This window comes from Callospermophilus lateralis, chromosome 7 (genome assembly GCF_048772815.1).
Source record: "Callospermophilus lateralis isolate mCalLat2 chromosome 7, mCalLat2.hap1, whole genome shotgun sequence".
NCBI lineage: Eukaryota > Metazoa > Chordata > Mammalia > Rodentia > Sciuridae > Callospermophilus > Callospermophilus lateralis.
This window is the reverse complement of record NC_135311.1, coordinates 33450504-33464080: the sequence shown is the minus strand read 5'-3', so window position 1 is coordinate 33464080 and position 13577 is coordinate 33450504. Positions and strand designations below refer to the sequence as shown.

Sequence of the window (13577 nt, the reverse complement as noted above, 5' to 3'; positions counted from 1 at the left end):
ATCATCATCATCATTATCTTTTTAATGCAGTACTACATTTTGAAATGAATGATATTAAAGGGGAAAAAATTAAGGAAGTAAGTAAAACTCTGATAAGATAGAAATGTCAGGCACCCACAGCTAAAAAAAAAAAAAAAAAAAAAAAAAGGGCTAGGGAAATAAAGGAAGCCAGGATTCATTTCAAGAAGGGGATTAAACCCAAAGAAAGTAGAAACTTGTACATTCACAAATCTCAGGGAGAAATAGCAGCATCCATCTTTCACAAACTCTTGAGAGGGGCAGGTCAGGGGTCAAGGTGAGATTGAAAAACCCCCAACAAAGTATCAACTTTATCAAACCAGTAGCCTAGATAAAGCAGGTGCTTGTACTATCCCTTCTCTGAGCCATTTTGTATTTTTGGGGGGAAGGGGGAGGTGTGGTTCCAGCCACTTTGGGTTCCTACCACTTTGTCTGCAAGGGAAAATTTGTTTTCTGCCAGGCTGGGGTGCCAGTTTTCAGGGCCTGGAAGTAAGATTCTTACACTAAATCAGGCTTGCTTGGGGAGGTCTCAGTTCTAATTTACATAACAACAGGCAGTTCAAAGTCTCTCCCACTTCCCCTGAAGGAAGAAAAATGTGGCCTCTCCAGGCTGTTCACAATTCCCAGCCTGTTTCAAATTCCAGTATGGTTTCATGTATCTGTTTTAAGGGTCAGTTTGTCTCTCTAACTCTGCATTTATGCTGGGGATTTTCAGTGGTTTTTCAGGGGACCCGGGACACATTCAGGACCGTACCCCCAGAATATCCTGCATAGTTTATACATTTAGATCCTGTTATTCTTCTCCTATGTAGATTTTTTTTTTTTTAATCTGGTGACATCTTTGCAAGACTCTATTGCAATCAACCTGTCAATTACCCACCAACAGGGAGGGTGAAGGATGGACCGCCTCCCCCTGATCCAGATGCACCTGTGCCATATCCACCCTGAACTACCCAGGCTGACCCCCCATGGGCTCCGGAGCCCTTTGGTCCCTGGAGTCCTTTGTCCCTGGTTTTATGGAATCTTTATTTTAATTGTCTGCAACGTTATGAGAAGTGTGCCACTCCTCGGCTGACTCTGCCCCTGCGAATGTCAATGGGAAGATTCATCCTCCCCCCCATGTCCCTGGGCTGCTTGAATTCCCATGACTCAATGACTCGGTCCCAGCGGGTGGGCATTCTGCAGATCTCTGCAGCCTGTCCCTGCCTACAGGCCACCGCGGGTCCCCTGGGGGTAAGCATCTCAGGACACATCTCTCTCTCTCTCTCTCTCTCTCTCTCTCTCTCTCTCCACCCCTCTACCTGCCATGAAGGCCAAGTTCCTCCCAAGTTTTTTTTTTTAATTTTCCCTCCAGAACCCAACACTTCTCCCCAAATGTCTGGTCAACTGAGAGGCATGGCCCGAATCAGGGGAGCCACCAAGTCCCCTTGTTCTCCTGTAACCTGTGCAACAGGACTGACCCAAACCACACCACTTGGGAGGTATTTGTGGAAATTCAATGGAGTGGGCTTTTCTTTGGAAGACTCTAAAGCAATTATCAACATCATCATCACCATCATCATCACCAAACTAGAATGAACCTCCATCTTTGCCACAGATGGTCATGCAAATCTGTAGCTTCAAACTATCCACGTTTCACAACAAAGAATGGAACATCCATTCGTGACCCTTAGATTTGAACAATGGATTTGAGGAGCTTCTTCTTTGAAGATGACTGTGGATGGTGGACACTTGGTGTCCCTATTCTGTAGGGAAATGGGAATTCAACACGCCCACACACACACACACACACACACACACACGGATGGCTAAAATGGAAACACACACAACACCGAGTGTGGACCAGGAAACAGACCAACTGGGATGATTCTGGGTGGAGATCCAAAATGGCGCATGAAACTGGAGAACATGGGAAACTGGACATGAAGTTCAATATACACTTGCTGCATGCGACGGCCGTCTGACTGCTGGGTATGTGCCCAAGAGGAAGGGAAGCTCGAGGTCACAGATGACCCGTCCAAACATATTTATAGTGATTTTTTTTTTTATGGTTAAAAATGGGCATGCAATTATGTGGATCATTCATTTGGGGACTGACCAAGGCCACAATACTGTCTCACACACACAAAGAAAGCATAGACTGGAACACCCAGGTTTGTACCACAAGAACACACAATGGTCAAAGTGGGCATCCATGAATAAATCTTTTGTGGTCCATGCACACAGTGGAATATTATGCAGCTATGAAAAGGAATGGGTCTCTGCTGGTTGGTACAGGGTAGGAGATTCTTGGAAACGGGATGTTAAGCGGAGAAACAGACACCAAAGGACACCCAACTTCATTTTGGTCAAACTATCCAGATGGGGCAGATTCGGGGTCGGAAAGCAGGTTTGAGGTGGCCAGGGACTGGGGGAAGGGAACGAGCAGTGATTTGGGGATGGAGTCTCCTTTTTGGGTTCTGAGAATGTTCTGGAACTAGAATGAGGTGGACTAAATGTTCAATGCCCCAGGTACCTCTGGCGAATTGGCTTTGAGACCTTCAGCCCCATGATGCAAAATTCCCTCAGCTGCTGCCCAATGTGGGCGGCTTGGCCAAGCCTCAGATCCCCTCGTGACACGCCGGGTGCCTGATGCCCTCCAACGACAGGAGGTCCTGCTCTGCTGGATACAGACCGCAGCGGGGTCACCCCTGCCCTCCTGCACCAGCTGAGCTGGATCCAGCTGGCCCCTCCCCATCCCTCTGGGAGGCTCAGGGAGGGACTGTTCCCTCTCTTTGATCCGGGACCCCAAGGACCACATCTGCTCCCAGCAAGTACCAATCAGACCCAGGTGGTTCCTGCAGCCTAGAGTGCTCCTGTCCTGCAGCCCCTGTGAGCTCAGCACCCCCTTGGGCGGAGGCTCCCCTGCATCTGGGGCAGCGAGACTCCATCTTGGGACTCAGTCTGTGAAAAAAAAAGAGAGGACAGAAAACAGAATCCCGTTTGCTTGTAAAGGCGGGTTTAATGGCGTTGTTATTGCCGAGGGAAAGTAAGTCCTTATGAATTGGGTCCCACAATCAGGGCCTTCGCTGAGCCGGGCATCTGCTGCACATTAGCACTTGGCCGGCTGCGCGTGGCCGCATGGGGCGCGAGGTACTGTTTCCATTCAGCGCCTCGAGGGGCCCCTTTGGATCTGAAAGGTAAATCCAGGACCCCGGAGCAGGAGCCCAGACGAGGCAGGCACCTTGCATGGCCTCGTCCCATGCGGTCACCCGTCCATCTTAGCACGGTTGCTGTGGCTGGGGACTGAGCTAGGAGTTGACAGAGGAGGCAACACTTTGAAAAGTGCAGCCTGTTGGGTGTGACATTTATAGCACAGAAAAAATGTTCGCTTTTTTATTTTCATTTATTTATTTATTTTTCACCCAGAGGGCTGAGGATTGAGCCCGGCAAGCTGGACATCCTAAACAAAGACTTCACAGATGAGATAAACTCCTAGCCCATTTTTAAATTTTATTTGGACACAGGGGACTCGCTAAGTTGCTTTGAAAAATTGCTGAGGCTGGCCTCGGACTTGCAGTCCTCCTGCATCAGCCTCCCGAGCCATGGGAATGACTGGCTAGCACTGCACAGGGCAAGTGGCCTTTTGAAATGCTGCTTTTTTAATCAGACAAAAGTCAGGGGTCAGTCAGCATGGTGGCACACACCAGTTATCTTAGTGGCCTGGGAGACTGAGGCAGGAGGATCCAGAGTTCAAAGTCAGCCTCAGCAAGAGCGAGGCCCTAAGCAACTCAGGGAGACCCTGTCTCTAAATAAAATGCTAAATAGGGCTAGGGGTGGGGCTCAGGGTTCGAGGGGCCCTGGATTTCTATCCCTGGTACCAAAAAATTGTCAGGGAGGAGGATTGGACAAGGGAGCTGCCTTTGGTTTGCTCTCCGTCACTGTGACAAACACTTGAGACCATCGCATTATGAAGAAAAAAGGTTCATCTTGATTGACAGTTCTGGAGAGTTCAGCCATGGTTATACGCCCCAGATGCAGGGACAAGAGGGCCCCTCACCGCAAGCCCAGGCCAGGAGGACATTTATGTGCATGGGGGAGGGGTCCCCATAATCTAGGCCACGCCCCCAGTGACCTATTTCCGCTCAGGCTCCACCTCTTAAAGGCTTTGCAACCTCTCAATAGGGGCCACTCCAATGCATGCGCCCTTTGGGCTGGGAGGGGATGCTCCAGGTCCAAAGTACAACTAGGAAGAGGGACAGTTGCTCCTCCCAGCTCCTGGGGCTCCAGTTGGCCTTGGGCTGGCGGCCCCAACATTCCGGTCTCTGCCTCCGTCTCCACGTGGAGCAAATCTGATGCAGCCAGGGACTGACTCCGGGTGCACTGAGCCACAGCCCAGCCCTGATTCTTCTTTCCTGAGAGACAGGGAATCGCTGAGTTGCTTAGAGCCTCATCAAGGGCTGAGGCTGGCTTCCCTCTTGCCCTCCTTTGGCCCATCTGGATCGGAGGCCCACGGAGACTGCTGCGTGGAGATGGTTCCAGCACCTGGAGCCTGCACCCCTGAGCCAGTCCCTGCTGCCGGCAGCTGGGGCTCCATCCTGTGGGATGGCCTTCCAGGAGGCCAGGCCCCTACCCACGCCTACAATCTCCCCTTCATGGGGCCTTGTAGCAACTCCCGCCTGGGGCCCCAGGATCCAGAGCCAGCCTTGCAGCCCCCCAAGAGAAGAAAGAAGAGATACCTGCGGCATGACAAGCCCCCCTACACCTTTTTGGCGATGATCGCCTTAGTAATCCAGGCTGCACCCTCCCGCAGGCTGAAGCTGGCCCATGTGAGAGGCTCCCCCGCCTTCCTCATGCCCCGCAGTGGGCCTTTTCCCAGACTGGCTCCCCAACTCTCTCACTCTCAGATGTGGCTTCCACCCCAACCTGGCCCACCCAGCTCTGCCAGTGGGACCAGTCATGGAATCCCAGGGACTCAAAGCGACCTTTCTTTCGGACCCTCCCCACCGCATCTCCCTTGGCGCATAAGTTTCCTCTGAGGGGGGTGCCCCTGAGCAGGGCTCTGAGGGAGGGATGGGGTGCTGCCCCTGCCTCGGCTCACTGCGCCGGTCAACCCCCGGTTTCAGATCATCCGTCAGGTCCAGGCCATGTTCCCTTTCTTCAGGGATGACTACAAGGGCTGGAAGGACTCCATCCGTCGCAACCTTTCCTCCAATCCGTGCTTCCAAAAGGTGGGACCCTCGAAGGTCTGAGCCCGGGGGCGGGGCGGGGCGGGCGAGTAAGCCCCAAGCATCCTGAATTGGGCGGCCCCACCCAAACCTACCACCCCCCAGGTGCCCAAGGACCCTGCGAAACCTCAGGCCAAGGGCAACTTCTGGGCGGTGGATGTCAGCCTCATCCCAGCAGACGCGCTACGCCTGCGGAACACAGCCATGTGGTACCGCTTGCAGAACCCAGAGGCCCGCAGAGCATACCCCAAAGACCTGAGCCCTTACGTGATGCATGGCCAGACGTACCAGCCGCCCACACTCCATACACCACCCAGCGAAGGCTTCAAGTCCCTGTTAGGGGACCCCGGGGAGAGAGCACCCTGGCCCCAACAGTCCAGCCAGGCTGGACAGAGCAACCCAACTCAGGCAGTCAGAAGCTGCAGTGGGGAGGAGGTGGTGCCTACTCCACACTTACCCTCCTCTGAGAGGCTTCTATGGCCCCTCTGCGATCTCCCAGTGCCCACAGGAATGGAGAGGGAGACATCCCAGGGGACAATCATTGGGCCCTCAGGCTTATCCCCTGAGCCCAGCACCTGTCCCTTGCACTCCCTGCAAAGTACCTCCAACGCCTCCAACTGTCCAGTGGGGGATGCAGGGCCTCCCTGTGGGGACAGTTGCCCACCTCCTACTTGCCCATCTACACACCCAATGTGGTAATGCCTTTAGCCTCTCTACCATCCACTTCCTGTCCCCGGTGTCCACCTTCAACCAGCCCAGCATACTGGGGGTGGGGGTGGCTTCTGAATCCCAAGGGTCCCCAAGGCTGCTCTGGGATCTAGACACTCTCTTCCAGGGAGTATCACTCAACAAGAGCATCTATGATGTGTGGGTCAGCCACCCTCGTGACATGGTTGCCCCTGCTCCAGGCTGGCTGCTCTCCTGGTACAGCCTCTGAAGCTTTCTAGAGCAGAGGTTGCTTCTCTCCTCACCTCCTTGATGGGGAACCAAAGTAGGAAGATGTCTGTAGCCCCAATAGTCTTAACACCAGGCTCCAGCCTTGCTTAATGAGAGTCCACAATGTTTATTGGGCTGCTCCAGAAAAAGCTGCCACTCAGCTGGGCGCCAACCTGGGCATGGTCAGTCTTGCCTCTCTGTCTCCCCCTACTCCCAGGGGCAATGCTAAAGGAGCAGGACTCAACCTGGAGTAGCAAATCATGATTCTATCTTCAGGCCTAGCCCATCTATCTATTCATCCATCACCATCTGTCACCTCCCTCCTGGCTCCAGGCTAGGGGAGGGAGCACCTAATGGTGGGTCCAGCCTGAAGTCCTGCCATCCCTCAACTGTCTGAGGAGGTAGCACCTTTTGGATAAAGTGTTAGGGAATAAAGACTGGACCCTACATAGACTTGAAGTGGTGGTAGTGGTGTAACATTAAAAGAATTTACAGCATTTTAATGCCTAGTCTTATTTTTGGAGCAGAGGTGGTGACTTGGGAAACTTCTTGGCCGGAGTCATGTCTGGTTACTGTGGCTCTGGGATCCCCTGCTGTGTGTTGTGATAATGGCAAATGGTGATAAGGAGGGAGTTGAGGGCCTCTGACCCAGTGGGGTGGGGCAAAATCAATTCTCCAGGATCTTCTCTGGCAGGGGTTTTGGGAAACAACTCTGGAAGTTTGGAGAGAAGTAGGCCCCCAGAAGTCCAGAAGATTGTCTTGGGAGACCCGATGTAGGAACTGTACTGCTGCCTCTGCCAGCAGAGTTATATCCCCAGGTCTCTTGTGCAGGGCCTCCACCCAAGACTAGAGGGGAAGGTCTCCTGAGGGCCCTAGGGCAGAGCATGAGCCGCTGTCAGGGATGGGGCTTGGAGGGCTGACAGGAGACCTTGTAGGAGTGCAGGGGGTCCAAGTAACTGGGGTGTAGGTACTGAGCGAGGAGCGGTACTGAGGGAGGAGCGTGGTGCCTTGCGGCGCCGGGCTGGTCCCAGCTCCACATGACCTACTCGCTCCGCAAACTTGAGAGAGCAGATGGTCTCCCAGAGATCCTCAGGCCGCGTAGAGATCTGAGGAGGAAAAGTGCTTGTGGGGCAGCCGGCAGTGCTTCACACACAAATGACCCTCCTGCACCCCACCCGCTGCTGCCATGGCGCACACCTGTAGAAGCAGCACAGCAGTGATACCCCGACCAAGCGCAGGCTGCAACAGATGGGTGAGCTGCAAGTCGCGGAAGGGCATGTGGGATCGGCGGGCACGCAATGCATACATCACGCCTCCCAGCGCCAGCAGCCAGCGGTTGATAGTCTGGGCACTGTTGGGATCTCCTCGCTGCGTGCCAGTAGCCCTCGCCTTCCAAGCACGCTCAGATCCCACCAGGTCCACCAGGTACAGCGTGCCTGCAAAGGTGAGCGAGCCCGACATGAAGGGAGGCCAGACTTCAGGCACACTGGAAACCCTGCAAAAGCTCAGGCATTGCAGTGTTTGCTATCTGCAGTGCCTGGGGCGCTCGGTGGAGAAGCTGCACATAGCGTCAGTGTAATGAGAGCATGGGATCCAGAGCTGCGTGGGTTCATGGAAGTGGCGGCAGTGGCCCGGTTACTTCTTCCCAGGCTCAACATCTGTTAGGAGGGATGAGGCGCGGCTGGTACACAGTCCCCAATCCCAGATGGGAGCAAGAGGAGGGGCCTTAGAGGGCATCTTTACCTGATGCAAAGTCTCTAGGTTGGGCCCGTCCCAGTTAATGAGGCCAGCTACTTGGATTCCCCCCTGTCCTGCTGGGCCCTGCCTCACAGCTAGGTGCTCTGGAGGTCCTGGGGCCAGAATGTCCCTGGGGAGACCAGAAGAGTTTGGTTCCAGGATTCTAGGGTAGCAGAAGTCTTGGGCCAGGGTAAATAGCAGATCTCAGCAAGGGAGTCGGGGAGTGCTGGGGCTGGACACTGGCCTGTTCACCCATGGCCCCCCACCTGCATTAGGGCCACAAAGCAAGGAGGGCTAATGCAATCCCAGCTGGGAAGAGCCTGGACCCCAGGGAGGAGCAGTGATCTCTCATGGAAGCCTTAGAGGAGGCATCACTTGTGGGTCATGGCACTGTTCCTAACACTGTGGCACCCAGCTGTACTCTGTGGCCAGTTCTACATGAGCAGTAACTGTAAACCTCAGATAGGTTCATTTTTCTTAGTATCCAGATGGGCTGCCACTCCCCAACCCTCCAGCTGCTCCCTTCCCTTTTAGGCTAAAACTGATTCACCCTCCCTTCTATAGGTGGACAGACTGGAAGGGGAAAGGAGCTTTTTCTGGACTCTAGGAGACTCTGAGAAAGGGTCAGAATACCTGCAAGGGTGGCTGTCACCTCCTCCTGCCTGGCATCTGGAGGGAAGACCCAGTCCAGGTGGAAATGATGCTGGCGCCCTCAATAGCAGGTGGTGACTGTACCCCCTGGTACAGCCTCCACACTCACCAGGCTGCAGGGTGTACCTGGTCTCAGCTGACATAGCACCCAAATATTCCCTGCAGTGGAGATCAGGTCAGCAGATTGACTTTTCACCACTGAGGCATAAAAAGCTTCCACTCTCTCCAGCCGGCCCTCCCTGCCGCTCTGCTCCCCAAGTTTGCCATACACTTAAACTCCAGCAGCCACCCTCAGCATCCAGTTGGGGGCCCTCTGTTGCCCCTCAGGGAGCTGAGTCCCAGCCCCTCCAGCTGACAATGCCTCCAAGGCCCAGGATAACTGAGGGAACATGGATTTGAGGATGACAAAGACAGGTGTCCCAGAGTCTCCAAGCTGGGTGAAATGCTGGGAGCAATAAAGAGCCCTTGTAGCCCCCAGCTGTAGTGATTTACAACTTTCAGTGGCTCTGGTTCCCTAGGGACATCCTTTGGTTGGCCTGACAAGGAAATCATATCTATCCTTCCAGGCTTCTCAGCAGCTATCAGTTTGCACAGGATAGACATGAGATCATAAGTCATAAATGAGTTCTTCTAGTCTAAGAGCCTACAACTGACCCTCAAGTATGAGCATTCCTTAGAGCCAGGAAGCTCTAGAAATACTAGGAACTCCACTGGAAGAACAGTGAACAGGCTACCCAGAAAGACAGATGATGTGAAGAGAAGAGGGTTCCTGTCCTGGCCCTGGGCCTCACACAGCAAACCCTGACAGCTCTGGGTAAAGGTGCTGACCAGTCCTCTGAGGTCATCACAGCCCTGGTGCAGGCTGGCCATCTGGGTCTGAAGTCCTGAAGCAGGAAAACAGTTGAGAGGGAAAGCTCAGAACCCAGGGTCTTCCATGAGCCACATGCTCCCAAACCTTACCTGCCAGTTGCCCATGCATCTTTTGTAGTTCCCATCTGCAGTTCTGCTCCATATCCTGCTGAAGCTGCTTAAGGGCCCCTCGAAGGCCCTGCAGCTGCACCTCCTGCACACCCAGCTGCCCTACCGAACCCCCCCATCACTAAGGAAACAGGCACTTACCAGGCCCTGTCCCAGATGCCCCCTTCCCAGTGTCCCAGCCCTCCTTGTCCCTGGGCCCCGAGCCCACCTGGACTCATAAGGGTTCTTTGGTGTCCTGAGCCTCCTAAAGCTGGCCCTGGAGCTCCAACAGTGCCTCTGCCTCCTCCTGCAGAAATTGGGAGCCAGGTAGGCCATTAAGTCACGTGTGAACTCAGGGAGGGGTATTCCATGATCCATTTCACAGATGGAAAAACAAGTCAAGAGTGGCAAGCACAGACAAACTCATGCCTCCCAACTCCAGGCAGAACTCCTTTCCCTAGTCCTTCTACTTCCCTAGAATTGGTCACTCAGAGAATTATGAAGTGGGGGTTCTCCCAGATGCATCAGCCTCTCTAAAGGACTTGCTCTGCATAGACCACCCCAGGACCTGCCTGTTAGAGATGACTCCCTGATAAAGCCCACTGCTTCAGCAAACTCAAAGACCTAAGGGGGCTTGGGCACTGTTGCTGATGCCAGGTGTATACAAAGAGGAGCAACAAAGAAGCAGGATACCTGTGGGGCTCTGGTGGGAAGGCCTGGGCCCCAATGCAGCAGGAGGTACCGAGTGAGGCTCAAGCTCTGTTTCAGGGCCCCATTCTCCAATATGAGATGCTGAACCTTTTTCTCTGAGTCTGTTGCCCCCTGAGATAGCTGCACTTAGAAACCATATGAAAGTCCTGCAACCTCTTGCCCTCTCCCAGCCCCTGCTCCAACAGCCTCATCACTCCCAGGCACAGTGTGCCCAGCTCCTCCTCCTGTTGCTCCAGCTGATGCCTCAGTTCTTCCAGCTGCAGAAGAGTGGGATGAAACTCCTTTTCTGTGTCTCACCCCCTCCAGTCCCTTATGCTTCTGGGCCCCTCACCTGTCCAAGGATGAGCTGTTCCAGCCTCTACCAAGCTCTCCGCTCCTCCTCCAATTGAGGCAACTGTTGCCCCTGGACCTCACCACTTGGCATCTCCCCTTGGATGGTGTCTGTCCTGGTAAGGGCTGTCTTTTTGAGAAAGGGCTCCTGGAGAGGGGCAAGCTCAGTTAGTACTGAGGTGGCCTGAATTCTGGGAAGCAAAGCTGGGCTAGGAATCCCAGATTGCACGCCACCATTCTAATGGGATTCCCTTCCTCTAAAGAAGATACCCTTTACAAACCATCTGGAGTTGGGGGCTGCACGTTGGAGGCTGGATGAGTCCCCTGGGGCAGGACCTGCCTCCCCCTGGGGCTCAGAATCCATGCCAGAAGAGCCAAGAGCTGACTGGTCACTGTCAACAGTGGAGGGAACTCCCCAGGCTGTGAGGAGATAAGAGTCAGGGCAAGAAAATTGGAATGGTGTCCCACATCTGTAATCCAATATACTGGGTAGGCTGAGGCAGAATGGCAAGTTTGAAACTCACCTCAGAAGTTTAGTAAGACCCTGTCTTAAAACAAACAAACAAACAAACAAAAAGCAGGGATGCAGCTAATCCGTGGAGAGTCCTAGGTTCAGTCCCCTGGACCAAGAAAAGCAGATTAAGAGCAGAAATGGAATGGGGCAGGACTGTGGGAGTCACAGGGCTAAAGAAAGAGAAGTGATTGCTGGAGAGCTCCTCTGCCCTGCTCACCTTGCCCAACTCAGAAGGATTCCTGCAGCTCTCTTCTGCCCCCAACTGGACTGAGAGGAACTCAGCAAGGCGCATAAGTGCCCCTTCCAGGGACACCTGGGCTGGGCGGTCCTCTGCTCCCCCTTCAGGTCCATTCTCAGACTTGGAGCTGCCCCCTAGGCCAGGTAGTAGAAGGAGGAGGCATTTCAAGTCATCCTTGGAGACTGGGCCTCTTTTCCCTCCCAATGGGGTCACGGCATCCCTCCCTCTCTCAGACAGCGAGGATCCCTCCAGGACCCAGAGACACTCCGGCCTGCACTTACCGGCCAGGCCTGTCAGCTCGGTCCACAGTTCTGGCGTAAGCTGGTCAGGGCGACGACGACCCCTGGGCTTGCAGTGGACTCTCTAGGAAGGGAGCAGGGGGCGTCCCTGAGGAGGAGGCAGACACCCTGTGGGGCTCCTTTTTTCCCCAAACTGGGCCAGAATGGTTGGTGCCAAGATCTAAGCTCCCAATGCCCGGACTCAGAGAAGGGTCCTCTGCACCGCCGAGTCCCTCAGGGCCAGCGTCCTGAGGATGTAAGGTGGGCAGGCCTGCCACTGAAGCCAGATTTAAAGTTAGGTAGTCAGTGTAGTCAGGTAAATCGGGTCTAATATCGAGTGAAATCTAAAATGGAGGCCATGCTGGGAATGACTCAGGGAAAACGCAGGACAACTCATGGAATGTTAATGAAGTCCTGAAAAGGCCCTAGGCCAAAGTCCACCTCAAAGAAATGTTAATGGAGCCCAGGAAAACAGCCCCAACAGACTTGGAGATAGCCCATCCCAAAAGGTGATAATTAAGCCCACCTGTAGGCCTCCAACCTACATTCCATCACTGAAAGAACTATAAAAAGGGGAAAGAACAGCCCTTCCACGGATTCCCACCTTTTGGGTCCCCTTCTTCCTCCGGGAGAAGTCTTTTCTGCTGTCCTTTAATAAATTTCTAATTTCTACTCTGACCTTGCCTCGGCGTGTGCTTTCTGGTGTTATTCTTCAACATTGGGGAAGCAAGAACTCGTCACCGGTCAACAGCGGTTTCACCACCATCCCATGTCCTGGTGGGGGGCGACCGGTGCTGCAGGCCCACACTGATCACCTGGGCGGGGTCCCCAGGGTCTGTGGTCGCCTTAGCACCTCCATCCCTGCGGAAAAGGCTGTAGATAATGTAGATGAGAAGCAAGTAGAAGGTGTATTTGGGCACGCGGCAGAGGACCCTGCTACCCGCCGCCCTTTGTCAGGTGTCCCCGCGCCCGGACTCCGTACTCGCCCGCCGCAATGCCCATGCGCATGCTCGCAGCGGCCGCACCCAAGATCCAGATCCCGCGCGCGGACGGCCGGCTGAGGGGCAGGCGTGTGGTCCGGGCTTCTCTCAAACAGGCGTTCCCGCTACCGCACCTCGCAAGGTCCGCCCCCCTGGCCAGTCAGACCTCGCACTCGGCAGCGACCCCAGTTCACACCTCAGTTTCCCAGGGTGGACGGGTTGTGCTGCTGGCCATGGCAGCTCCACTTTGCTGTGTGAAAGGCAATTAACTTGTGCGTTTCCATGCTCTGACTGCACAGAGAGGTGCAGAGCCCTGCCCAAAGTCACACTGCTGGGATAGGCTTCCAACACCTGTGCAGGCCTGCGCCCCTTCCTTTCCTCCAGTCCTTCTCCCAGCAGTGCCCGCAGCCTGTACCCTTGGGTCCTGGTGTGGCTGCCCAGGGTGTGTCTGGGACCAACTGTGAAATTGGATGCAGCATGGTATGTGAGTTCATTGGGACAGGTTTTTTCCCATGCCTTTTGTCTGATTCCCAAAAGGTCTTTCACCCCTAAATTATCTATTGGCCCTGTAGGAGAGGGCATTGGTGGGCTTAGAGTGACCCTTGTACATCAAGTGTGGGGACACTAGCCCAACAAAATTGGAATACTGGAGCCAAACCGCAGCCTTGCCTCAGGCAAAGGAAAGTTTGATTCCCCTTGAAGCATGAGATTCTAGTCTGGAAGAGTTGGTTGTTAACCCCAGAACCAAGGCTCCTCCTTGGTGTTGAATGTTTATCAAGCCCACTTCGCTACTGAGCAGTGAGGTTCCTGAACAACAGAACCTGCCTACACACATAAGTGAAAGTGTGTGTGATACTTTCACTAACATATAGAAGAGAAATAAAGGGAGACAATATATGACATGCATTGCTGTCCCACTTATACCCAGAACTTTCAGCTGTGGTGGAAGAGAGCATGTGTTCAAGTGCTTGCACCTGCTGCTAATGAAGAAGTTTGAGTTGGTTAAAAAAAAAAAAGTAT

At 54.0% G+C, this 13577-nt stretch overlaps 2 pseudogenes; one reads left to right on the top strand and one right to left on the bottom strand.

The window, feature by feature from the left end:
- Positions 1-4652: 4652 nt before the first annotated feature.
- Positions 4653-6162, top strand: LOC143405217 (forkhead box protein H1-like; annotated as a pseudogene).
- An 845-nt stretch (positions 6163-7007) lies between these two features.
- Positions 7008-12476, bottom strand: LOC143641948 (kinesin-like protein KIFC2; annotated as a pseudogene).
- Between the last annotated feature and the right edge of the window lie 1101 nt (positions 12477-13577).